Source organism: Cydia amplana, chromosome 14 (assembly GCF_948474715.1).
Source record: "Cydia amplana chromosome 14, ilCydAmpl1.1, whole genome shotgun sequence".
Taxonomy (NCBI): domain Eukaryota; kingdom Metazoa; phylum Arthropoda; class Insecta; order Lepidoptera; family Tortricidae; genus Cydia; species Cydia amplana.
In genome coordinates this window covers 11,544,484-11,570,418 of record NC_086082.1, presented here as the reverse complement: position 1 = coordinate 11,570,418, position 25,935 = coordinate 11,544,484, and the positions used below count along the sequence as shown (strand labels likewise).

General features: G+C 36.1%; 1 protein-coding gene across 1 annotated transcript in view; it reads right to left on the bottom strand.

The window, feature by feature from the left end:
- Positions 1 to 13,019, bottom strand: part of LOC134654137 (MOXD1 homolog 1-like) — an 83,862-nt gene extending 70,843 nt beyond the window's left edge. Inside the window, exon 1 of the mRNA XM_063509586.1 lies at positions 12,836 to 13,019. The gene's annotated coding sequence lies outside the window, so the exon portion shown is untranslated. The remainder of the gene's footprint in view (positions 1 to 12,835) is intronic.
- Between the last annotated feature and the right edge of the window lie 12,916 nt (positions 13,020 to 25,935).

Below are 25,935 nucleotides of genomic sequence, written 5' to 3'. Positions count from 1 at the left end.
GCCATAATTTCATTATCCAACTAGCGGGGACTTCGAGAATGGTTTTCCATGTTTCTGAAACAACACCGGGTGATTGTAAAGCCAGTATTCCGCGGCCGTTCGCGGCATTATATTATTTGCATAAAGCTTACCTTGGGAGTGGAGAGAATCCTTAATCAGTTTTCGGTTTAACATTGCGAGTATTTATTGTTGTGGGGATTTTATTTCTGATCCCCCTCTAAGTTTGCAAGCCCCCGGCCAATTTTTTACCTCTATTCGTCCTGTACCTGCCGATTGATTTGATCTTTGAAGTCCTATGTATAGTGTGTCACATAACTCACATGACGGCAATCAAAGATCTTGCAAAGATAACAATATATCTGCGACGTCCAAAAGTTATTTCCCAAATAGAGTTGGCATGGCATGATGAAAATGAAGTATTTTGAGACCGTTTGTAAACATCAACAGACCGCATAAATATAAGAATCATAAAAGTAACACAAACTACTTTGTATTCCAAAAAATGCACTGTCCTGAGTCAACGCAAAGCTATATATAACAAGCGGAATTTCTGATTATATCTATACTTACACCTATTCTTCATCACGTAAATGACTCTTATTTAGCTTGGCTTGTTAGTGTCAGTCTAATTTCGCTAGAATATGCTGAACTAATAGTGCCTCATTAATCTTATTAACTATGTTCGTCTTGTAGGAAATCAGCATGCTTCGATTCACAAATGAATTCAGAATAATTTAAAAGGCACACGGCTTGAATTAAACAAACATATTCACAGAGAGTGCCGTATCGAATATAAATAGTCAATTTGATATCGATTTGACTAACATAACAGAGGCAGTTATTTTGTAGATTTCTTCTTTCTTTTGATCTTCATCACGCTTCTGAGAAGACAGAAACATTAGGTTTATTTGATTATTTATTACCTTGTATAACATTAGCTAACAAATTCATGACATCAGACACTTTTAATACAAGTGTATCCCAAAGTAAAGCAAAAAGTTGAAACGATTTCGAACCATCGTTTCGTCTTACCAGTTGGGAGCCAGTCGAGACGATCATTAAATGAAATCCCAGCAATCATTCATCATCATCTGTGATTTGAGCAGCGCTTAGCCTGCCAGACCGAGCTGCTGTAGGTAGTAATTGAGATAAAAAACTTGAAACCATTATACGGTATGCAAAGTTTAGGTTCCGCGGCAAAATCAGACAACGGCACTAATTTAAAAGTTACAAAAGATAATATGCTGCCGAGACAACTAAAATTATAACTTTTGACAAACCTTTAAGATAAAGTTACAATAACCTTGGTATTAGTTAAATTCATTCAAATAAAAAGCGGAGTGGTAAATACTGGACCCTAAAATCGATCCACATTTTATCTTTATTTTAATTCTGCCTTAATAATAAAACATACACCACAAAGTTGCAGCCGAAATTCAAGTCGATTATGATTGATTTGTGTTTTTATGATGTCGATTTTGAGTTCTTATTTCAAAACAAAATTAATCGACAGCCGAATTCATTTCGAGCTCTAAATTGCTTTGGAGATTGTAACCACGTCGATCTTTATCACGCAAGTAACGTTTAAAAGCCGATCAGTAAGTACCGTTCTCAAGTTTAGGTATACACACAAACCCAGATATTGCTAATATCCTGAATTTTCGGTTTTATTAAAAGTAAGTAGACAGACACATCAAGTAGACACAGATTGATAATCGCGCTACAATTTTCTAAGTAAGCAATTCTTTCCCGTAACTTTGAATAAGAATAAGAATAAGAATAAGAAACCATTTATTGCAACACAAAAAGCATACAGGTTACAAAACATAAGGATTGAAAAAATAAGAATAATTGTGCGGCAAAAGGAACGGGCTCAGCATACGCTGCGTCAGTCATTTCATTACAAAATCACTTGACTTGACTTGACTTTATTTAAATTTGACGTCATGTCATTAATGTAAGACAATGAATGTAATTAGAACAAGACAATTACATCAATAATTAGATACTTTACGTATCGCTTATTGTACCTCTCTCAATGTCAAGATGTAACAAAGTATCGTCTAATTACTAGTGCTGGGTAATAAAACGCAGGTATATTGCATAAATAAACTTAAAAAAACGGCACGCGAACCGAAAGGAAATTGCTAAAATGTGTTTCTTCGTTAATGTTTCCCTTAATATTACTCCCAGTGTAATTTTAGACACGCGCACGCGAATGAAGCCCTTGGGCAAAAAAACCAAGCAAACGGTAGCCATTCGATATTATTAAACATGCCTTTTTGTTTCATGTTCATATGTAGAGGATGTCCGTTCGGACTCAAGGGGTCATTAAGGACGGAGCAATCCATACTTTTTGCTGGAATATCCTTGCAAATAAATACATTATGAGGAAATACTGGCGCCTTGGGTATTCAAGACATTAATTTGTACCACTAACAGCAATAAACAAGTTGATAAGTGACTGGATTGTAATTTATATGCAAGTTGTATCAAACGACGACCGTGAACCACAAAGTACACATGCTGCAAATCCAAATTGTCATAAGTCCTCAAATGTAAATATTATTTCCGTTTTGTAATCATTCCAATTCCGACGTCATTTCGCAGCTAAGCAAATCAGGCACGCATAACTTAAACCTATTCGTATTAACATAAAGCAATTGTCATATGCATGATTTAGTAATACGAAATCATTCGATTACTATTAACAACGTATTAATAGAACAGTTGTCAGATAACTAAGGTCAATTGCACTTAGGTATGTATTATGAATCAGAAGCGGTACAGTCAGCAGCATAAGTTGCTAAGCGGGCGTGGTGTTCAAAATTACCTTGACACGCTCTTATTCTCTTAACCATAAAGTCGCGTCAAGATCATTTTGAACACCTGGCCCGCTTAGCAACTTCTGCTGCTGACTGTACCTACTGGCGATCGGAGTTACGTAAGGGATCTTCCAAAATAATTTACAGACTTGCTAAAGTTATAATTTCTAACTGTAAATAATTTAGCTGAATCTGAAAATCAATCTTAAATGGAGACATTGAAATGTACAAAATAAAAGACAGTTCCAATTAAATATTCAAATGCAACGGCTCCGTTTATTCAACAATTTAATTAAAACAATCCATAAACTTTCAGACGTCTAACAGTACAGACAAGTTCGTGACAAGTACTAACAGGTCACGACATGTCTCCATTTAGAGTCAAGATGTTTAGTTATGAATAAACAGATGAGTCAGTGTCACAGACGTTTGTAATGCCCGACGGTAATGTTTTATTGCTTGTTAATTTATGTTATGACGGCTTGCGCCGACTACAAAGTTAGCACATGTTTTGGACTAACCAGAGAAATTGCAATATGATATGTTTTTTTTTGCACCTCCTAATTATATCATTTTTCATTTCTCCACTACCTAAAGGTTGTCTGGAAGAGATCGCTCTTTAGCGATAAGGCCACCTGTTGTTTACCTCTGTCTTCATGTATTATTTGTGTTTCCATGTACATTTATTCTGAGGTTGTGCAATAAAGAGGATTTGTATTGTATTGTATGATCTGTCATGTAGAAATCGGAGCTGAATAAATTTTGGCGATGCAGAAAACGCTTCACCGTAGTTTTGGCTGGACTCGAAAGGTTTTCAACTTTTCACCTTTTCACAGTCTTTCTCGTTTCTTACATTTCCTGCTCGCAATTCTCTTCTACATTAAAATTTCTCTCTTGAACCTTTTTCTCTATTCTATCCTTATCTTCAGTAAAAAGTGAATTTAGGATTGTTCTATTGCTTTGGCTACTTTGACTACATACACATATATATGTAGGTATACATTTCCGCGCAGATATCGTAGTGGTTCCTGTCGTTCAAAATCAAACTTTACTATAATGAATTTGGGTTATTAAGACCACAAAAGTTTTACTAGCACAAAATAAACAAGCCATTGGAAATAACTTTAGATAATTCTATGGAAGCCACGCCATAGTTACGATAGTAAAGGTATCTGATAGATTTGGATAGAATATGCTTCTAGTACGAGTCAACAAAGGCTGCTCGTTTAAACAACAATTTAACTGTTTCTCGATCTCATGAATCCTTAAAGTCATTTCGCAATGCAGACTTTGAAGGTGAATTTGCCCGAGACAAAGGAAGTTCCGGATCTTTATGTCAAGTTTAATGGAAGAACACAATTAACCCAAATAAACCTATTAAAACAGACTCCTAAAGATCTTTACTATCAGGAAGATTACACTAAATTTTACGTTTATACACCCTTGCTTTCTTTGATTTTACAGGATGTTTTGTTTTTAATTATAGGAGACCAAATATCTCGTAATATTATAGGAATAACACCCAAATTTAAAATCTCGCAAAATTGCTTCCCTGGGTTATGAAAAAAGGGGAAAGCAAATAAAAATAGTAGAGTAGAATGCTCTGGATGCGGAGGTTCGCGTAATGGCTGTATATTTTTTCCTTCAATTTAGATGGTAATGCGGATTATGATACATGTAATAGCAGTTCTATAACATAACAGCATATGTGTGTGTGTGTGTGTGTGTGTGTGTGTGTGTGTGTGTGTGTGTGTGTGTGTGTGTGTGTGTGTGTGTGTGTGTGTGTGTGTGTGTGTGTGTGTGTGTGTGTGTGTGTGTGTGTGTGTGTGTGTGTGTGTGTGTGTGTGAGACAATGTATTATCTTTTTGTACTGACGCGGTATTAATGCAGCATTTGCAATCCCCCTAACATATATCGTACTCGTACAAGCTTTTCATTTAACGTTGTATTAGACGAGTTACTCGACCTCCATGAAAAATATGTTTAGTTTTTGCAGTTTTGCATGTTTATATTCTTCTAGCTATTTATTTTACATAACCCCACAAAGGAGCAGCAAAATCACATAAAATGGTAAGACTGAGTAAATGATATGATCACTGATACTGATCAGAACCATATCCAGGGCATTATATGACCACATAGATTAGAAGACAGACTCCAAAAACAGAAATACTTAATCAATAATATGTTCGAAATACAATTCATTCTTCGTTTAATCTGAATAGGGAAGGGATGCACCAATCAGACCTATAAATACCTACCTAGTCACACATGGCGCGCATTCCCTGACCTATCCTTCATACTTTTTAGTAAGCTACTCAAACTTTAATGCTGTTGGTCTTAATTAGCACCTCCCACACTCCCACGGAATATTTCCAAACATGCTCCTGTCTGGGAAACATTCTGTTTGATCTCTCCTCTTATTTGACATGTGCTAAGTTGGATACATTACTGACTGTTACGTTTTGAACCTGTTCTCATAATGTAAACATTTGGCTTTGCACATTCGCAGAAACAGAAATGTTAGGTACCGAGAAATCAGTTGGTTTAACACTTTAAAGTTCTCGTACGTGATGTGCATTCGTGTCAAATGTGTGTGCATATGTAATACAAAATGTGCAAAGCCTTTAAGTTTGCTATTAGGAATTCAGCATCCTTTTATCCCCCCTTTTAATCCCCCCTTTTATCGTCCCTCCAACCCTCATAAGAAATGAAATGCCGTAAATAAAAAGGACTCGTCCGTTAATAAAAAAAGCGGCCAAGTGCGAGTCGGACTCGACCATGAAGGGTTCCGTATTTAGGGGATTTATGACGTATTAAAAAAAACTACTTACTAGATCTCGTTCAAACCAATTTTCTGTGGAAGTTTGCATGGTAATGTACATCATATATTTTTTTTAGTTTTATCATTGGGGGGGGGACACATTTTACCACTTTGGAAGTGTCTCTCGCGCAAACTACTTATTCAGTTTAGAAAAATGATATTAGAAACCTCAATATCATCTTTGAAGACCTATCCATAGATACCCCACACGTATGGGTTTGATGAAAAAACATTTTTTGAGTTTCAGTTCTAAGTATGGGGAACCCCCAAAATGTATTGTTTTTTTTTGTCTATTTTTGTGTGAAAATCTTAATGCGGTTCCCAGAATAGGTACATCTACTTACCAAGTTTCAACAACAGTCCTTATAGTTTCGGAAAAAAGTGGCTGTGACATACGGACGGACAGACATGACGAATCCATAAGGTTTCCGTTTTTTGCCATTTGGCTACGGAACCCTAAAAAGCTACGGACCTCGAAACACTTGAATGGCGTAATATCGATACGCTTATAAACCTCATGATTCCAAACCATGAATAGATGCCAGCAAAAAAACCCTCCAAAAATCGAACAGGTCTACTACGGTCATAAAAGACCCTTGAGACAATAGTAAAGGACTATTTGGTCAATACAGACAACGGAGCGTCGAGAGGCTCACTATCTCTCGTTTTATTGTTGTATTGTTTGACTTGTTATAATCTCAAGTGTTTGCGGATGCATGCGTAAAAGGACAGTGCGAATTGTTTAAAAGGATTGCGAAGATGCTAAAATAAACCTTATGGCAACGGGATAAGAAAAATAATTTTTAATACATGCGAGTCACTGCTGCGACAATGCGGATATTGCGGATGTCAAATTTTGTTTAATCTAATTCAGTCCTGATCCATCCATGAGTATGCTTACATGGGAGTCAAACTTGCTTGAAAAAATTGATAGATTTACTACTTGAAAGGACTTTTTGACAGTAAATTCACAGAATGTGTTAAACGAGGCTCTGCTTTAAACACTGTCGTTGTAGCGTCGACTTTATGAGTGTAGTTATAAGGTTGAAAATAAATGAAATAGTGTATAAATGTAATTGGACGCCAACCCTTTGCGCCGGCGCAGCTGACCAGTGAGAGGGTCTCATTGTTAACTTAGTAAGTGGTTTCTTCTTGTTTATTAACGGTTATTTTAACTTTCATTTGAACTTTTAGCAGCTGTTAGCCTACTTAAATGGCTAAGTAAGTATAGTCGTTTGACTGTTTATAAATAAACTAAGTGCGCGATTACACTGGGCGATTATATATTATAACAAATGAACGTCCTACGTGTTTTAGCATGTAATTGCCCCGTATAATGACATTAATGACTATGAAATTACGCGAGTCACCGTAGATTGGCGTCATAATCGAAAACCTGGCCTTAAATGATTGAAGGGCATATTATAATATAACAAGTGCACGGGGGAACTAAAATCGATAATCGAGCTAACGTAAAAATATGGACTTTCGTGAACGCACATTTTCATACTAATGTATATGTATTTTAAATGATTCAAATATCATGTAGGTACATAGTTGTGTCCCATCCCATAGCCGCTAAGCGAACGCTTTCGCACACACATTGTACCTTCTCAGAGGGGCTACCGCGAAAACAGTTTTTCGCAAATTGCGTGGATCTTTCTCTTTTACTCCAATGAAGGCGTAATTAGAGTGACAGAGAAAAATGCCAATAAATAATAAAAGAGCAATTTGCGAAATTCGGTTTTGGGCGCGGCTTAAACATAAATGTTATACCGTTCTCGCTCATACACCGGAGCGGCGTGCGGATCAGTGAGTGCGATAACCGCGTAAACGCGCCCAAGACTTGCGAGTCTATTTTTGTACAACATGTGGACCGGAAGATCTATTAGCTCGACGCGGCCTCGACCCCAGAGACCCTCATTGTTTGCAGTTCATAATGTTCACATTGCACTTACGAGAACGGTGTAGGTACGGCACAATTAGGTAGGTACTAATTAGGGTAATTCCGGGGTAGTTGGCCATAGTTTTTTTAGGACTCGATAAAAAAAAAGTTTACATGTAATTAAAGAAATATTTACTTCTTCATAAACTTTGATAAATTGACTTTCGAAAATTAAAGAAACAAAAAAATATTTATATTGCGAACAGCTTGAAAAAATGTATCAAAAAAAATTTACAATTGGCCATCACTCCCGGATACCTCGGGAGAGATGGCCAATTGTAATTTTTTTTTGAAACATTTTTTCAAGCTGTTCGCAATATAAATATTTTTCTGATCATACCATTACAGGAGAGATGGCCATAACATAACTCTTCATTTGAGTATAATTTTTTTTTCTATTTTATTCCCCAACTTCCCCAAGTCCCTTTTCTTCTCAAGACCCCGTTTAGGCCACCTACAGCGCAATTATGGAGGAGAAAAGGCACGTGATATTTTTTCCCACACCTGCAATAGTTATCTTTCTAAATTAACTCCATTTTCCTTTATTCATCGTTATCATGCATAGGGGGACGTTGTCACTGATATTTGATAACCTTTGTGATACCTAATTCGTGATAGATACATCTTCATCACAGTGTGCCTTCACGGCCATATGGCCATAATACCCCAACTTGAACTGGCCATCTCTGCTTTTCGTCCGGGAGAGAAGACCACGCCTAAAATCAAAACAAGTTGAGACTCGACCTTCATTCTTATTTAGGTTAGAACGTAACTACAACCGTATACTTTGCACCAAAAGCAAATAACACCATTAGAATAAGACACTAGCATCACCACCATGTAAAATATGAACCCTCTAAGAAATATTTGCACTAGTCAAAACAATCAACAAGGATTTTACGTACTTTTACAAGTTTTTCCCTCAAAATTTTGGCCATATCTTTGCTCCCAAGCATGACGTGAAGCGTACTAAACAAAAACTAGCGACATCTAGCCATCAGAACCATGAAATATTTGGATGGGCAATCTCCCCCTTATGGCCATCTACCCCGGAATTACCCTAATTTAAAATTGCTATACAAATTATACAATATGTACTACATAGATTGTGTATTTAGTTTAAACGCATACGCTTTTTAGGGTTCCGTACTTTAAAAGGATAAAACGGTACCCTTATAGGATCACACGTGCGTCTGTCTGTCTGTCCGACCATCCCCCCCCCCTCCTTTTATCTCCTAAATAAATAGGTAACTACACAAAATAGTTCTTTACCTATAGATGACAGGAAAACCTATTAGAAATGTGCAGTCAAGCGTGAGTCGGACTTAATGTTAGGGACCCTTGGAGCGCGAGTCCGACTCGCACTTGGCCGGTTTTTATTTCTAAAATTGGCTGATGCTCAAATATTATTGACTCATTTAGATATAGGTACCTGGTCGTAAACCTACTTACTCATAGTCTACTCACCCTGAGTCATGACTTCATGAATAAGATAGATAGGAACTTCAATGAATACTCGAACTATTTTGTACATCACGTTTTATTTGTTGTTGCTGTGACGCATAATAATTGAGGTAAATAATACGTCATTACGTACTCTTGTACACTACATATTCTTAGGATATCTATTGATAACTAAATATTTAATTACTCTTACAGATAATATGTTGGTATTAAAAAAATAATAGCGAGGTTTATTTCTGGTCGAGCCAACTTACTTATTTAAAAATAATTTGCCATGGGCACTTAACTAACTCTAGGATTGTTGCCTGCCTGCATAATACTTCCCTTTGGTATTTGCGCAAATTTAGTTGCGTCAGTGTTTAAAAGATAAGCAACAGGTATTTCGGCATATAAGTGGTATTAGTATAGCATTTTGGGCGCTTTAACACTGCTAACTGTCGCACCCGGCTCTCAGCAACAACTGTCCACGAATGTAAAAGTGCCCTATTAAGCGACTCGAAATATGATTCTAAATTTCCAACAATAAATAAAACCCGGTAAAATCCGGTATAAGAAATCGAGTTTATTTCCAACGGTTTTTGGCAACCCTAGTCATAAATAGGCAACTCAAAGAGGAATAGGGTGACCTCATTTTAATACTAGAATTGGCACAGGGCTCATTGTGAATTCCGCACCCCAAATTAATAGTGGCTGACGGTAAATTAGAATTAAGTCGCTAATTTGAGACGATTATTAGGATAAATAAATAAATAAATAAATGAATATTATAGGACATTCTTACACAGATTGACTAAGTCCCACAGTAAGCTCAAGAAGGCTTGTGTTGTGAGTACTCAGACAACGATATTAAATATACAAATACATAGAAAACACCCAAGACTCCGGAACAAATATCTATGCTAATCACACAAATAAATGCCCTTAGTGGGATTTGTCCCCAGGACCGCGGCTTCACAGGCAGGGTCACTACCCACTAGGCCAGACCAGTCGTCAAAAATTAAATAGTTGATATAATTTGATTCAATAAACGTAAGATTTGCTGTTATATTTTATCTTTGAAACAAAAAATGCTACGTATAATGTTAAGTACCTACCCTATTGCTAAGTAGTTGTTTTTATCCTAGCAATTATGTTTTAACTCTAGATATTACGTACCTATTGTCTATCTGCAGTTATTAATTGCAAGGACGTTTATAAGCATAACAAGACTATTCAATGGATTTCGAACATAACTTTGCAAATGATTTTTTTCTTTCTTTCTATGGATGTCATTTGCAAATTTGTGCCTAGGTCTGGTTCATAACATTACAATTCGTGCATGTATGATATGCTTAATTTGATTTAATATGCATGTAAACTAATTACTAATAAATGTATTAAATGAAATAGTATTTTTAAACGGATTATTAGGTCATATCAATTCATCGCGATCACGACCTTCATAAGTTCTGAATTGCAATACGAGTCTCAAGAGTTTTATTTGCATCGGATGAATTGACGTTTGATCTAATATTATACCTACAAAGAAAGAAAGAAAGTTGCAATCCCAAATACAGTTTGATACCAACATACTTGATCTGTATTTTCATGTTTTGAAATTGTGTTTTTGGCATCTAGAATAACTCTTTCTATGACTGTGTGCGTGCCGTGGTGTCATTAAAGTAGGTGCAAAACCATATCATTCAAATAAATAGGTACCTAACCGTGAACCAGAAATTTAGGAAATACCAGCTGTAGCATGCAGAAAGCTTCGAAGATCGTAATCGTTTAATCGCAAAAGTTGCACAACAATATCTCAAATATCTGTCCCCACTTCACGTGTTGGCAAGTAAGTACGAATTCCAAGATCATGCAACAAATTAGCAATCTGTTCTTATTAGGCGTAATGGAAAATCGAAGCGTCTAGACTGCCTTTAATATTAGTGCACATGTAGGAAACTAGAAGAGAGCCATCCATTAAGTTATTACTTACAGCGTTTTAATCTTTTTAATTTCTCTAACGCACACGCCACGGTTAATTTTTTTATCTCGAGGCTAATTTTTAAAATGTTTTTATTTTATGGATTGCCTGTTTTGCCTGTATTTTATTTGTTACTGTCTTTATTTACTTGTTACCTAGACAAACTTATTGTTTTTTATGACAGTTTTATATCATACCAATACATCATTATGTTAGGTATGGGGTGTGACCTCTTAACAATGATTATAGGTTTAATCAAGTTACATTATTTAATAAAATAAGGAAATACAAACAAAATATTTACGAAACTATTGTTCTATTGCAATATTAACAGCACAATACCTAACCAAGCCACATTAACAAATTTTAATAGGTACTTAAGGTTTTTTTTCTTTTAAATAAATATTTTATATTCTTATAGTTCCATAAGTAATTACTATTACGCCTATTACATATGTCAGACATAGTTTTCTTTCAAAAATAGGCACGCACGCACTCACGTTTTCTAAATTCGAGACTATCCTAAAATAATCAAATGCATGGCAACTCTATTAAAACGGAAGTGCCTCTTTAGCTTATCTGGCGCGACGAGTTTGAGGCCCCACCTGCTTTGCATTCGTATGGAAAACCCTTTAATTACAAACACGAGGCGGACGAAAATAACTGTGCCGTTTTCAAGCAAACTATACTTTTTTCGGTAGTAGGTATATAAAGGCGCCGGCTATAAAGAGTCTACATATTACTTATCCATCTTTTACCACAACGTGTGGTACCTGTGGTAACCTTTTGTCTCAACTCAATATGTCATGTCACGAATAACAGAGGCCTTAGTTAGATACCTAGGAAGTCTAGGAGCCCTCTTACATAATGGGTTAATGTGAAAACAGCTGATTAATTTTAACACGTTAATCGTAGTATAGTCGCCATCAGATATATCCGAACGGCCAAGATGCTCACAAATATCTGTACAAAGTATCTTTTAGTTTCAGTGCATGTTCAGACTTCAGATATATTATTGAGCACCTTGGCCGCTCTGATAATTTCCTGGAGACTGTTTGGAATATTTTTAAAGTATAGTATAACTGACAGTTACTGTAGTACTTGTACTATAACACTACAGGTGGGTACTATAGGCACTTACTTTACCTAACTGTGAGATGTGCAACACTATGAATACCGAGTATTAACCATTTTGCACGCAACATGTTTCGACATTAAGTAAGTACTTACCTACCCGGTGACTCAGAATGCTAAACTTTGACATTTGACATTAAATTTTATTAGCTAACATAGGTTTCAAAGTAAAGTCAACTGTAACGTTTTTGACATTCCACGAATCAAGAAAAACTGGACATCTGCCTAGGTATAAATTAAACATTTATCCAACTGGAATAACTGAAACAATTTCTTGTTTTGCTGCTGACTGCACCTACATTAGCACTATTAATTATAGTCTCAGTGAAAAATACTAATTAAAAACAATATGTTTTATTTGATTTTATCGCTAATTGCATGGATTAATAAATTCCTAAAAGTTCTTTTGCAGAATAAACCAACCACTTAAACTTAAACGATCAAAATTAACCGTTATAATTAAATTAATTAAATTCGCTTTCCAATTTATTTATTACAATTAAATTGTTCGAATACCCTCGCCAAATCGTTCCCAGGCACACAATACACATTCCTTGCCTACTAAAATAAAATTAGCGCCCAGATTCATTATAGTTGGATTGCTAAAATAAGAAAATAACTAAAATTTTTCGCCGGCCTGCTTCGGTCAAAGCATGCGAAAAGCAAAAACAAACGACACTCACTTGAAATTCTGTTACACACTCCCACTAAGCACCAACTCGTTCACAATATCCAAAGTTTTCATACAGGAAACTGGGGAAAACTAAAGTAGTTTATCACAAAAATTCACTTGTTTTGTTTACGTTCGATGTCATGACAGTTCGAAGTTTGCGCGCATGCGTAGTAACGCCCGATCAGCCTGCCGACGTTGGACTGACTGAACTTGAAATGAACGAAACGGAACGAACGGCCGCGCTCGGTGTTACCCGCTTTGGTTTAATGAAAGTCCCCAAAATGTAATAGTGCAAATTAGAATGATACGTATTTGTGTTTCATAAAGTTTTTATTATTGATTGTTGATTAATAATGATTTACTACTAGGCATATAATTTTTATTTATTTGGGAACACGGTAATTAATGCCCTCGCCAAGACGATTAAAAATAAAACAGTCTTCAATAACTTTTACATGTTGTATGAAGATTATTAAAAACTAACATAGAAATAAAGTAATAAAAATAGGTAAACAACAATTGATTTTTATCAAAAATGGACGGCAAAGTCGACGTTGCCGGTTAAAAAATAGGTCGCGAAGTGCGTAGTTTATTTAATTAAAAAGTTAAAAACATTGCACTCTCGATTTCGGGACTGCAATGTTGCTTACAAATTCCAATATTTAACGAATTCCAAATTTTTTAAAAGTTGAAATGGTCATATCAAATAGATAGAATAGGCATAGGTCCATTAAACAGCCAAACAGATGATCAGCACTTATTATTATAATGTTGGTACCGCGACTACTTAGGTGTCTCAAATACGTTAGCGTATTTTCAGCAGAAAAGTACACTTCTTTTTTTTTTAAGGCGGCAAGCAAATCTTATTAATGGTTTTACTTTTTTCTGTGAAAATTAGAACGTTGCTTCTGTAAAATATTTCTATTTCTTGCACCATTTTTGAGAAAAGCACTATATATGACTCGGAAGGCTACTTCCTGGTTTCGGATTCAATTAAACGGACTCCCAAGGTCGTCCGTTTAAAACGAATCCTCAGCCTGCAAGTAGCTACTTCCGAAACTCGACAATAATGTACTATTATTTCGTTCATTTTAAATCCGCAAAAAAATTGAATCTAAAATAAATAGTTTGCACACGAGTGCAATGACTTGAATGACTATTACAAGTAGTATTTAATACAGGTTTATGTCAGTTTTTTACTGACAGCTATTTAAATTTAAGATGAGTTACGCTTACGAAATTGCCAAATTGGCAACATTGTGTGAAGAAGAAAAAAAATATGGATACATGCAGTAGTGTGTTGGTTGAAGGGTGAATTGTGGATGTGTGTGTATGCGCTTACGCATCTGTCGGGTCGAGAATCTAGAAGGGTGTTTGTAAAAAAACATCAATGATCTCGAATATTTGGGCCTTATTTCGGTAATATAATTATCCTTGCGACTAAAATTGAATACTTAACCAAAATGGTGAAAAATGTGACCGAAAAACTCAATTAAATATAAGTACCTAATTATTTCGTTACAAAATAACTAATGAGATAATGTGACCATTTTACTTACTATGAGTTTAGATCATCAATTCATGAGTCCACGAATATAAAAAACCTACTATTAAACATGATGTACAAAATCAATACCGGTACACATGTGAAACACACTTAACAAATACAATAAAAAACCCTATTTCTCATAAAACTACTTCTCAAACTAGGTTAGGTTTAATGAATAGGTACGAGCCTTACCTAAAGCTGTTAAAAAAATACATAAATACATTGTACTTAATTTAATAATATCGTTTCTTTTTGATCACCGTTGCGTTATGAAACTTATAAAGTTCAGATGGATTTGTATGTGGGCAAGTAAGAAGTTGACAAGCTTCGCTAAACAATTTCTACAACGACAATTGTACTTATTTAATCAGACCACCTAAACACGTAGGAACAGAAATGTTCACATAAGTACCTACCTAGCTATAGAAGGCTAGACACTTGCCAAGAGCAATCATTACCGGCACCTACCACATTGCACAAAATTCTTCCTACATCCCCACTCACATCAATCGAAAACCAACCGTACGTATCCGCGATACGGTTCATTTCACTTTCTTTGTTTTATAGGTAGGTTACTTATAGGTGTGGGGATGGTCTTTTATTTTCAAACAGGATATCCTGGCAGGCGTCCCTCGGTCGTTTCCGAGCATACGCTTCGTTAGGACGCGGTACTATAAAAAGCCCAGCACGTGTAACGGACAAGTGGGGTTGAAACGTAGGTAGACATATCTTAATGCCTAATCAGACCACGTAAAAGGGACGAATGTTTCAATTATTACGCTTTTCGCTTAGTTTATGTTGATTTTCATAATTATTTACCATTTTTTAATTGTTTCGAGTTCTGTTATCTGTAATTAATTAATTATCTACGTAAAAATCTACATGCATAGAGTTGGTGGTAAGGTAAGATTTTGATAGCACAGTCTGCGCAAGTGATATTTAAATGTCATAGCTTCATAGAAGTTCGACGTTTAAAATTACACTTGCATGGGCATTGTTGTATTGAGTAGGCGTTGTATAAATAAGGCGATACATTAGGCGTCTAACAGTGTTTGTCTATGCTTTTAAACGATCGTTAGAAGAAATTGAACATTCTCCAACGTGCTTCACCGACATATCGGACTAATGGAATCTGATATCAGTGGTCGAATAGTTGGCAACTAACAACCAAACTAGAACTAGGGCGAAATGACAAAAAAATCCGCTTTGTCCGTTTCAACTAGAATTCTTTGTTTGAATTTTATATTAAAGGAAAAAATGGAAAAAATTACGCTTCCGGCAGGAGGTTCTTTGTTTGAAGTTGACTAAAAATTTGAATGTCTAAAAAAGTAGACGAGCATGAAACAGCAATAAATACACTCATTCTAATATTACTTATACATACATACTGATTCAATACCTCTATTCCAGTTGCTCTGATATTTGGGTATATTGTTTTTTGAAGTGAAAACTGGCGTTGTGCACTTTTTGAGGTGGGGAAAAAAATGTTAAACTGGAGACAGCGTAAGACGATCACGTGACCGTAAGATTTAGATGGCCACTCATTTAGATGGCATTTAAATCAATAAAGAAAAACTCAATGACATTACATGAAAAACTGTTACATGTAATGACATTGATTTTTTCTTTATTGATTTAAATGCCATCTAGTGAGTTTCGCTCTAACTGGTATTATCATAACTCGAGTACTAACAGTGATGTGCTTAGGGGTTTCAAGTAATTAACGCTAACGCTAGATGGCGTCAACCTCAATTATACATAGTGCATTTTGCACTAGTCATTGAGTTTTCACTTCTGCCGGCACTCCCTGAGTGCAACCCGTTGTTTTTTTCACGTTACCAGCTTGATGAAATCAGTTGTCAATATAAGGCCGAAATTTAGTATACATTCTATCCCTGGTGATCAATTGATATCGCAATGTTGTGGTAGGTATATACCTTTTGGCTGATTTGATGATGGAGGTCGAAGGCTTTGAAGTATAAGTAAATGTAATGACGTTAAGCTCGTCAGAAACGATTAAGTAATGGTGATAGTAGTAGATGTCTGTCGTTATTCTACAGGTTGCACTTCGGGGAGTGTACTCAAGAGCTACACGAGCTTATTCCACCGTCCCCATTCTACCATCGGACTTTTAGACGCACGGCCGGTTTCCATCCATACTCGGTAAATATTCCACCAATTCGCACAAAGCGCTTTGCTTCCTCGTTTCTTATGCGCACTGCCAAGGAATGGAATTCCTTGTCGGCGTCTATATTTCCGAGCTCATATAACCCGGCAACCTTCAAATCAAGGGTGAAAAGGCACCTTCTGACTAAGTATTTAATAAAAATCGTAGATAAAAACTTGCCTACGAGTATATTATAGACTGGGATAACGCGAGGTAGAAGATTAACTCATTCCATTCTCTTATTAAGTTATTACCCTAAGGAACCAAAAAATCCTTTAGGACTAAAATTATAGGTATTTGAATTTTCAAAAATTTGCAATTTGCAACTTTTATCTTTTTGTGTTGATTTCATCGATTATTCAACTTTTGAACAGTTTTGACACATTTTGCATCAATTTTACCCATTTTTTCAACTTTTGAATCCATTCCCTATGGCAACACCAAATGTGCACTACGCACGCGCGACCGGCGTAAACGCATTTGAAGACGGCATCTTCAATTCTTTATTTAAAATCAACCAATGAGAGCAGTTTTGCGTTTCGGTTTTTTAAATAGCGGATTGTAAAAAACCGAAGTTGTGTTGTGTTGTGTTTTGTTTTAATTGCAAAATCTAGTGAACATGAGACTTCTATTATTATTATTCGTTATTTCAAAGGTGTGTAGCTGTAGCTATTAGTGACTTCGAGATTTCGTCTTTGTAAACAGTAGTTGGTCTGTGTCTGAAGGGAAGAGAAGAGACTGAAGTCCGTCTCTTCCCCTTTCCCTTTGACCTGGAACTCTTTGAAGATCAAGGAAACGCAACGATCAACAGAACGAAAGATCAACGAAATGCCTTGTCTTGTGGCAGTCAGTGCGAAATTTACGAGTATAAGTAAGTTTTGACCACGGAAGAAAGAATGAGCGGTTCTGACTTAACTCCCCACATGCCTCTGCTTCTTCTTCGGAGGCCGAATATTATCATATAGGTATGGAATTTGACACTTTTTGAGCCGTAGTTTCAAGACCGCTGCTGGTATCAGGAAGATCTGTACTATCCTACCAACGCCTATGAATAATTGCGGCGGCAGTGGTGGAACGGAAATACGAAATGGTGAATAAAGTCTCCGTGTGCCTGATGTGCCGTCCATAGATGGTAAATACTTATGTAAAATATAATTCAGTTTGTTTGATTGTGAATATTGTGATACGAGTAGGTAGGTAATTTATTTATTACAATTTATTATTTTTATTTAATAACTGGAACAGGTACAGGGATATTTAGCTGTGTCCACGGACCCGCTCGTGAGAGATTCTGCTGCTTTCTCCTCAATCTCCTCTCCTGAGTAGCGGATGGCGCCGATGGCGTGACAAAGATAGATGCCTAGGTAGGTATTAATATGTAACGTTTAACTATATAACGTTTTTCGATATCGCAGTACCTATAACACTTTCATCGAACACCTATTTACAGCGAAATCCCATCTAATCAAAGTTTCTACGGGTCTCGAGCCGAGAGTATACAAACAAAGAATTTGTACCCACTCAAGGCAAGGGTCTCCACAAAAAGGTAGCCCTAGGGAGGGACGCACTTGAGGCGCAATTATTAGCCCCGTAATGGGATTTCACTGCCACCTTATTCACAAATGCTTTTCCATTTTAATTTGGCCTCCGTATTCGTAAAAAAAATGTTGGATCGGGGATCCAATTTTAACTGAATGGTAACTTGGTAAGAGTTGGGAAACGGTCTTATTTGAGCTACCGAGTATTTTTTTAGGATCTTGAGAGCCCAGGTAAACAGTTAAACGATTTTTGGGTGCTGATAGGCAATGTGCCTTTTTATACTAGCATGTGGTAAATAAGTGCATGGCTCTCCTGTCAGCCGTCACCGTGTGTAGGTTATGGACGTTTGCGTCTGCAACACTATCACCAGTGAATTGCCGAGCTTTTATGCTGTTTTATAAGTATTAGGTACAGTCAGCTGCAGAGATAACTGACCCCCCTCACCTTGTATTTTGGGGGGGGGGGGTCAACTATCTCTGCAGCTAACTGTAGGTATCTACATTCATGTTTTTAAGTAATAATCATGGTATAATAATATACTCCGCCTGGTACTCTCTTCCGAGATTCGCGAATGACCTAACTGTCACTTGCCTACGTCATCATGCTGTTTACAGGTTCTCAAACTTTAAAATGTGGGAGAATTTTAACCAACGGTGAAAATTATTTTAACGCCATTCATTTTAAGTTATTCATGTAGAAACATAGTAAAATAAAACAAATCTATACTGCCCTTTTCACTCCTATTCTTACAGTTCCGAATAGAACAGCCAACCATTTTCGTATCAAAACATTAATTACCAAGCTTACGACGTGAAAAGTTTGGAAAACACTGCGACTGCTGACACTGAGCGAGAAGGAAATAACAATTAACACGCGTTCGACAAGGATGACGGTCAGGGACAAAATGGCGGATTGTCAAATGTGACAGCGCTATCCTGTGTTGCCAGTGGTGTAAACAGAATTAACCGAACGTCTGAAATTTCTTTCGTGAATCGGAAGATATTGCTAACGAATAATTAAAAATGACGTGTTATTGTAAAATTTAAGATAAAATACATATAAATGAAAATTATAAAATTATAAAGAAATATTTTAACTTATTAACCATAGATATAATGTACCCACGTAACATGTTATGTTGAAATAAAGTGGCAATGTTATTGTGACGTAGGCAAGTGACACTCTGGGAAGAGAAGACCATGTTTTATTAGACCATGGTAATAATAATATTTTTCTTAATGGTGCCTATATCTGTGCTTATATCCTCGCCATTTAATTTCTAACCATAATGCCGATAAATGCGGAAGGAAGAAATCGTAAAACGAATAACGACGGAAATTTGATTACTCCATTAAAGCGCTTTTTATTGATTGATTACTTAATATGCTTCTATAAATAAGCATTGTTACAAAGTAGTGATATGTCAATAAAAATTTTGATTAGCTAAAATAATCTAGTCGGACTTATATTTATTAGGGTTCCGTATTCTAGTTCTATGGAATAACCTCAGCGCGCGGCAGCAGATTGTCCACTGACCTGAAGGAACTTACATATATACACATGGATGCGTATATGGACTGCTCAATAGCATAGCATGTCCGGCCAGTGACAAAGTACACCGACAAAGTATACCTATAAGTATTAAATTAGTATTTTAACAGGATTGTATCGGTCGGTATTATACAATGTTATCTTCCTGTAAATTCTGACATAACCCTATAGTGGTTTGTTACTTAATGCAAACAGGGTGCCATTTCAGTCGTGATCAGTAATATGTTTTTCTAACTCCATAAACAACGAGCAATTTAATTCCCCTACTCTTACTAAAATCAGACAAGATTTTTTTCATTTTTTGTCATTTATTTTACTTTTATGAGTGGATTTAGGATATTACAACGGCTTATTGATATTTAAGTTAGTAAATTGAATCTCTTTGAATCGGAACTGTCATTGACATCAATTTTGTCATTTGTCCCAGTTAGAAATAAAATTTACTTAATTTTTTATTTGAAATATCTTACAAAGCTGTTTAAATACCACATTGCCACTTGTAAAAGTAAAATAAATGACAAAAAATAAACAAAAAAAAATCTTGTCTGATTTTAGTAAGAGTAGGGGCATTAAATTGTTCGTTGTTTATGGAATTAGAAAAACATATTACTGATCACGACTCAAATGGCACCCTGTATTTTTACAAACAAGAGTGCACCAAGCATCTCTGTCTCTAAATCCGTTTGAATACTTTGAATCCTCCGTGAGGCTCTGTGTTGAGAAAATCTGTAACCTTTTGCTTGTATGATGGAAGGCTTACTATAGTTCGTTTTTTTAGCATTAGAAATAAGGTAAACAATCTGATGTGTCTTTTAATTGAAAAACACATTTTAAAAATAAGTTACGGTAAATATGTAACAAATCTAATACGATCTTTTATAGTCTTCTGCTATCATAAGTAATAGTTATTGATTTTTAAAAAGTGTTTTTCAATTAAAAGACATGTCAAAATCGCTTACCTTCTTTCAAGTTCTTTCTAATGCTAAAAAAACGAACTAAAGCTTCTGCAATTTCTACATTATTCTTCCTATCCAAATCCAAGACAACATAGATTATTTACACGCAGCAGTTTACGGTATGCCATCCTTATTGTCACACGCTTATAGAGATATAATTTTCGTGCTGTCTTACATACTACGACCTGTGGGTTCTTGTCATTAGGTACTTACATGTTTAAAGTGTTATTCCGAGCTACAAGTATTTCCGCAAACGGCGAAAACATTATGTAATATGTTCCTCTAGAGTAAAAGTGGGATAGATGACTAAGGAGGATATATGCCTCAGTTTACAACTAGGAAAATTTTAAACAGAAATGTATTTTCAGAGTAAATATGTAATTGAGATCACAGGTCATAAGAACGCGCGTAAGTTTCGCGAGGCGCGCAATATTTCGCTTTAGGTACGCCCTCTAAGGCCAACTTGCACCATTCCACTAATTCGGGGTTAACCGGTTAAACCTGGAGTTACCATGGTTACCAGTACAATTTGACATTAGGTTAACGGTTTAACCGCTCAACCCCGGGTTAGTGCACCATGCAAGTTAAAAATGGGAATAACCTCGTACTTATTAACCGCGCCCGCGCTTACCCCCTGCCTTGTTGAAATTTGAAATTCTGTTGCATCTTACATTTAATTTTATGCAAGCTATTAACTTTGAAATTACTTTGCCCAGTTCAAAGCGTTTTAGATTATTCTAAGAAATTCTATTACAAAATATCAAGGGTTTATTGGAGCTTTCTTGTTAAAAGTGAGGTTTTTCACGCCGTCTACGTCTGTTTTCTCGATTATAACCATTTGAATAAAAAGCAATAGTAAGTGTTGAAAAGTTCCGGGAAAAGATATATCTATTTAGTTTATTTCAATGTTTTGCTCTCCTTTTTACGCACTCAACTTGGTATTGTTTAATTTATTCTTACCTTTAATCAAAGTTTAGTTTTACACAAAGCGTTTGACTTTGTCTGCCTCGCCGATTTCTTATAATTTTAAATTGAATTGAATTACATATTTTGTGCCTACCCAGCATCTTGCCAGACTTTTAACTATCGTCCTTTTAGTATAGTACGCAACAATATGTTTGCCATACGATTAAAAAAAAAAGTACGCAATTTGGGCCTCTCCTTGGAATTCCCGACCTTCGACAAAATTTGCTGAATAAAACACCAAATTCAAGATGGCCGGTCCAGGTAAAAACTCTTTGTAGTCCTATCATTGTATAGATCAGGCACTATTACACATTTTTATAGGTATCACGTCACATCGCCTTAAAATACCTATCGCATATTTTATCACTTATTTCTATGAATTAACATAACATAACACATTTAAAAAAACAGAGCTTGCTAAATATATGTAAACCTTTAAAAAATACGGGACACAAATATTGTCTCAAACAAAGCGAAGTCTCTATCATTACAATGTATGGATGGACCAGGGAACAATCTGATCAATACCTATTGAAAAATGTACCTATGTAATGTATGACATTCAAACTTCTACCATATATTATGTATATGTATACATATATCATCTACCTATGAAACATAAAATTTCAGACTTTAATGTGAATCTAGGACCACAAGCTTTGTAAGCAGCACTATAACCAAAATGGTGCCTGCAGCTTCTAGTCATTCATGTCACGAAATGACATAAAACATGTCAAATACGGTCCTAGAATTCCTAGATGTCATGTCGCAATCGTGATGTGGGATGTCGGATTCCAGGTGATCGCTTAAAGTGTCATTCAATAGAACTTGCTAACTATGTAAACAAACCGCCATACTAAAATAGACACTAAATGTCAATTTACTAGTAACTTTTGTTTACATAGTTAGCAAGTTCTATTGATTGACACTTTACATACCCACCGTGCGAAATATTCGCATTACGCGTTTGAATATAATTTGCATAGAACTGAAGCTGAGAATTTGGTATTGTGCAATCCATATGGAGTTTGGTATTTGGGATTCACGCGGGACAGTTTAAAAATAAATCCATCATCATCATCGTCCTCACGTTATTCTGACAAGTTTTCATGGCTCTATTTGGGGACACAGTAGTCCGCTTAGCAACCTTATTTCAAGAATTGGCACAGGCACTAGTATTTAGGACAGCGACCTGCAATATGACCTTTTAACTCAGAGGGGAAACTACACCTTATTGGTATTCGTCCGGTTTTCTCGCGGTGTCTTCCTTCACTGAAAAGCGAAAGCGATTGGTCATATCAGTGATATTCAGTACATAATTTATGTCCCAAGGATAAATAAATAAATTGCACGCTTTGGAAATTATTACCCCAGTGCACCTTTAAGTCATTGCTTTTTGTTCAGCTAACAAACATTTTATAGACGCATTTTAACTCACATTTATAGACGGGTCTAACGCGAAATTTATTCACATAGGTATACCTTTATTTACCGACGTTTCGACACAGGTTTCACTGGTCATGGTCGCGGCTAGTTTATAGACGCTTTTATTCCCACAGGAATCTTCTAGAGCGTAAAACTAGCGTTATTCATACATACGAGTACCTATATATGTACAATGTACATACAGGGTGCCCAGTAATTAATGGATAACCTTCTAACCACCGACAGGGCACCTTAGGCTGGTCCAGAAAATGCACTTCTAGGTCTAGTAAAAGTTTCGTGGTTTTCGAGATAATCGCACTTTTCTAAATTTGAAGTATAGAATAGAATAGAATAAAGATCATTTATTTCAGCAATAGGTTACAGATATACTGCTAGCTATTAAAAAAGACAGAAAAAATCGATTATCTCGAAAACCACGAAACTTGGTGGTTAGATCTGGTTATCCATTAATTATTGGGCACCCTGTATATGCCTAATTGGCATTAACATTAGTACAATTTTTATGACCTTGTGTAGTTCATTTACCTATTTAGTCGGACGACTCGGACGTTTGTTTCATTTTAATGAATAATGATACATATTATTTAATAGCGGTTTTAGAAAGAACTTAAGCGACGTTTAAATTCGGGCCTCATCCACTTTGCTTGGCCACTTTTTCTTTAGTAGGTTAGTAAATATATACACGAAACAAAAAATATATAATAATATTATTGCTCCAATAAGTAAAATGCATTAAAGGATTTTTTCTGAAATGTACAATTCTATGGTAGGTAACAATATGCGGTATTATCGCTAAAAAGTGATGTCATGGAGACAAGACATATTAGAACTTATAACTAGTTAAAGCCTGTGCGGAAAGAGAAGAGTCGTGGAATGTATGGGGCCCAATACATTCCACGACTCTTCTCTTTCCGCACAGGTTCTAGTAAAAAGTTTGATATTTTTAACAGCTATCACGATATCACGAGCTTTTTATAATTTTAAACGAATATTTGGCCTTGTTGGAAAAATCTTGGACTTACCTATTCTCATACCTTAACTACTCCAAAACGAAAATCGGGGACGGACTAAGCTAACTCTGCATGGTATATTTTCCAGTGACAAAGTGTGGCAATATCATCATTAATGTTTGTCCATGAAAATAATGACGTTTAAATATAAGGACACTTCCCTTTGTTCTGTTCAAGTCGGTGCAGAGATAGATTAGACGGGCTGTATCTTTAAAACTTAAAAAAGCGCTGGTGGCCTAGCGGTAAGAGCGTGCGTCTTTCAATCCGGAGGTCGCGGGTTCGAACCTCGGCTCGTACCAATGAGTTTTCCGGAACTTCTGTACGAAATCTCATTTGATATTTACTTTAGCTTTTCGGTGAAGGAAAACATCGTGAGGAAACCGGACTAATCCCAATAAGATCTAGTTTATGGCTCCTCTACACGATGGGCCAGCGCCGGCTACTCCAAGGGACGCATTTATGCGTTAGAGGGAGCAAGTGATATTGCTATCTCATTCTACCGCATGGCTGCGTCCCTTGGAGTAGCCGGCGCTGGCCCATCGTGTGGAGGAGCCATTACCCTCTGGGTTGGAAGGTCAGATGGCAGTCGCTTTCGTAAAAACTAGTGCCTACGCCAATTCTTGGGATTAGTTGCCAAGCGGACCCCAGGCTCCCATGAGTCGTGGCAAAAGCCGGGACAACGCGAGGAAGATGATGATGATGTATATTTAAAACTTAGAGAGCACTATTACGCTCAGAACAACACGACGAACAAAAGACAATCTGATTGGCGTACCAAATCTTTGTTGCAACTTTTTGCGGCGATACCCTTCAACAATAACACTATATTTATGGCGTTGCGTTGTCTCTGCTTGAGTTGTGTGGTCGGGTGGAAGAAGTATTTTCTTAGGTATAATATGTGTGCTTGTATGATAAAATCGTATCATGCAATAATTTTCTACGCTGAGTTCAAATGGAAGACGCGCTCGCGTTTATATAGGTACCTATAGATGGTCAACCAAATCTTGTCAGTAAAAAAAGGCGCGAAATTCAAATTTTCTATGGGACTATATCCCTTCGCGCCTACATTTTTTAAATTTGCCGCCTTTTTCTACTGACAAGATTTGGTTGACCCAGTATACATCCATAAGTTGTCCTAATCAATGCATAAATGCATGGTACATATGTAGTAGAAACGGCTTTTATATCAGTGTTAAGTATAACCACCATATCTGCCTTGTAAATCTCATTTAAATAAATACCTTATTCTTATACGAGTCTTCATCAGCAGGGTTCAGCAGATACTATTTTTTTTAAAGATTTGATAAATACACTATATTTTACGTAATTTATTGTGCGATTAAAATAATGAACTCAAAAAATACACAGTATATCACACAGTTTAAATAGTAACTCAAAAAGTGGTACTTTACGTTACGTTTACGTAAACGAACTTTCCGAACGCTAAGTGGCCACGTAAAGTAGCACTTTTTGAGCAACTTATTAGAATGTACTACATATATCTTTATTGTCGTAAACTCACCTATGTTATCTATCTATCTAATACCTTTAAACGAGCAATTCTTGTTTATTTATATATTTATTTATTTATATATATATATATATATATGTATTTCGGGGATCTCGGAAACGGCTCTAACGATTTCGATGAAATTTACTATATGGGGGTTTTCGGGGGCGAGAAATCGATCTAGCTAGGTCTTATCTCTGGGAAAACGTGCATTTTCGAGTTTTTATATGTTTTCCAAGCGAAGCTCGGTCACCCAGATATTTGAAATAATATGAAAACATGCGCTGCAAATATTTATGATACTCAAAGGGTCGTGAAAATTTTACAATGCATTATCTTCCGACCTATTTAAAACTTTAGCCAAGCAGCATCGTTAAGCACATCCTCTGCGTGTTCAAAGTTGAAAACTCGTTGAA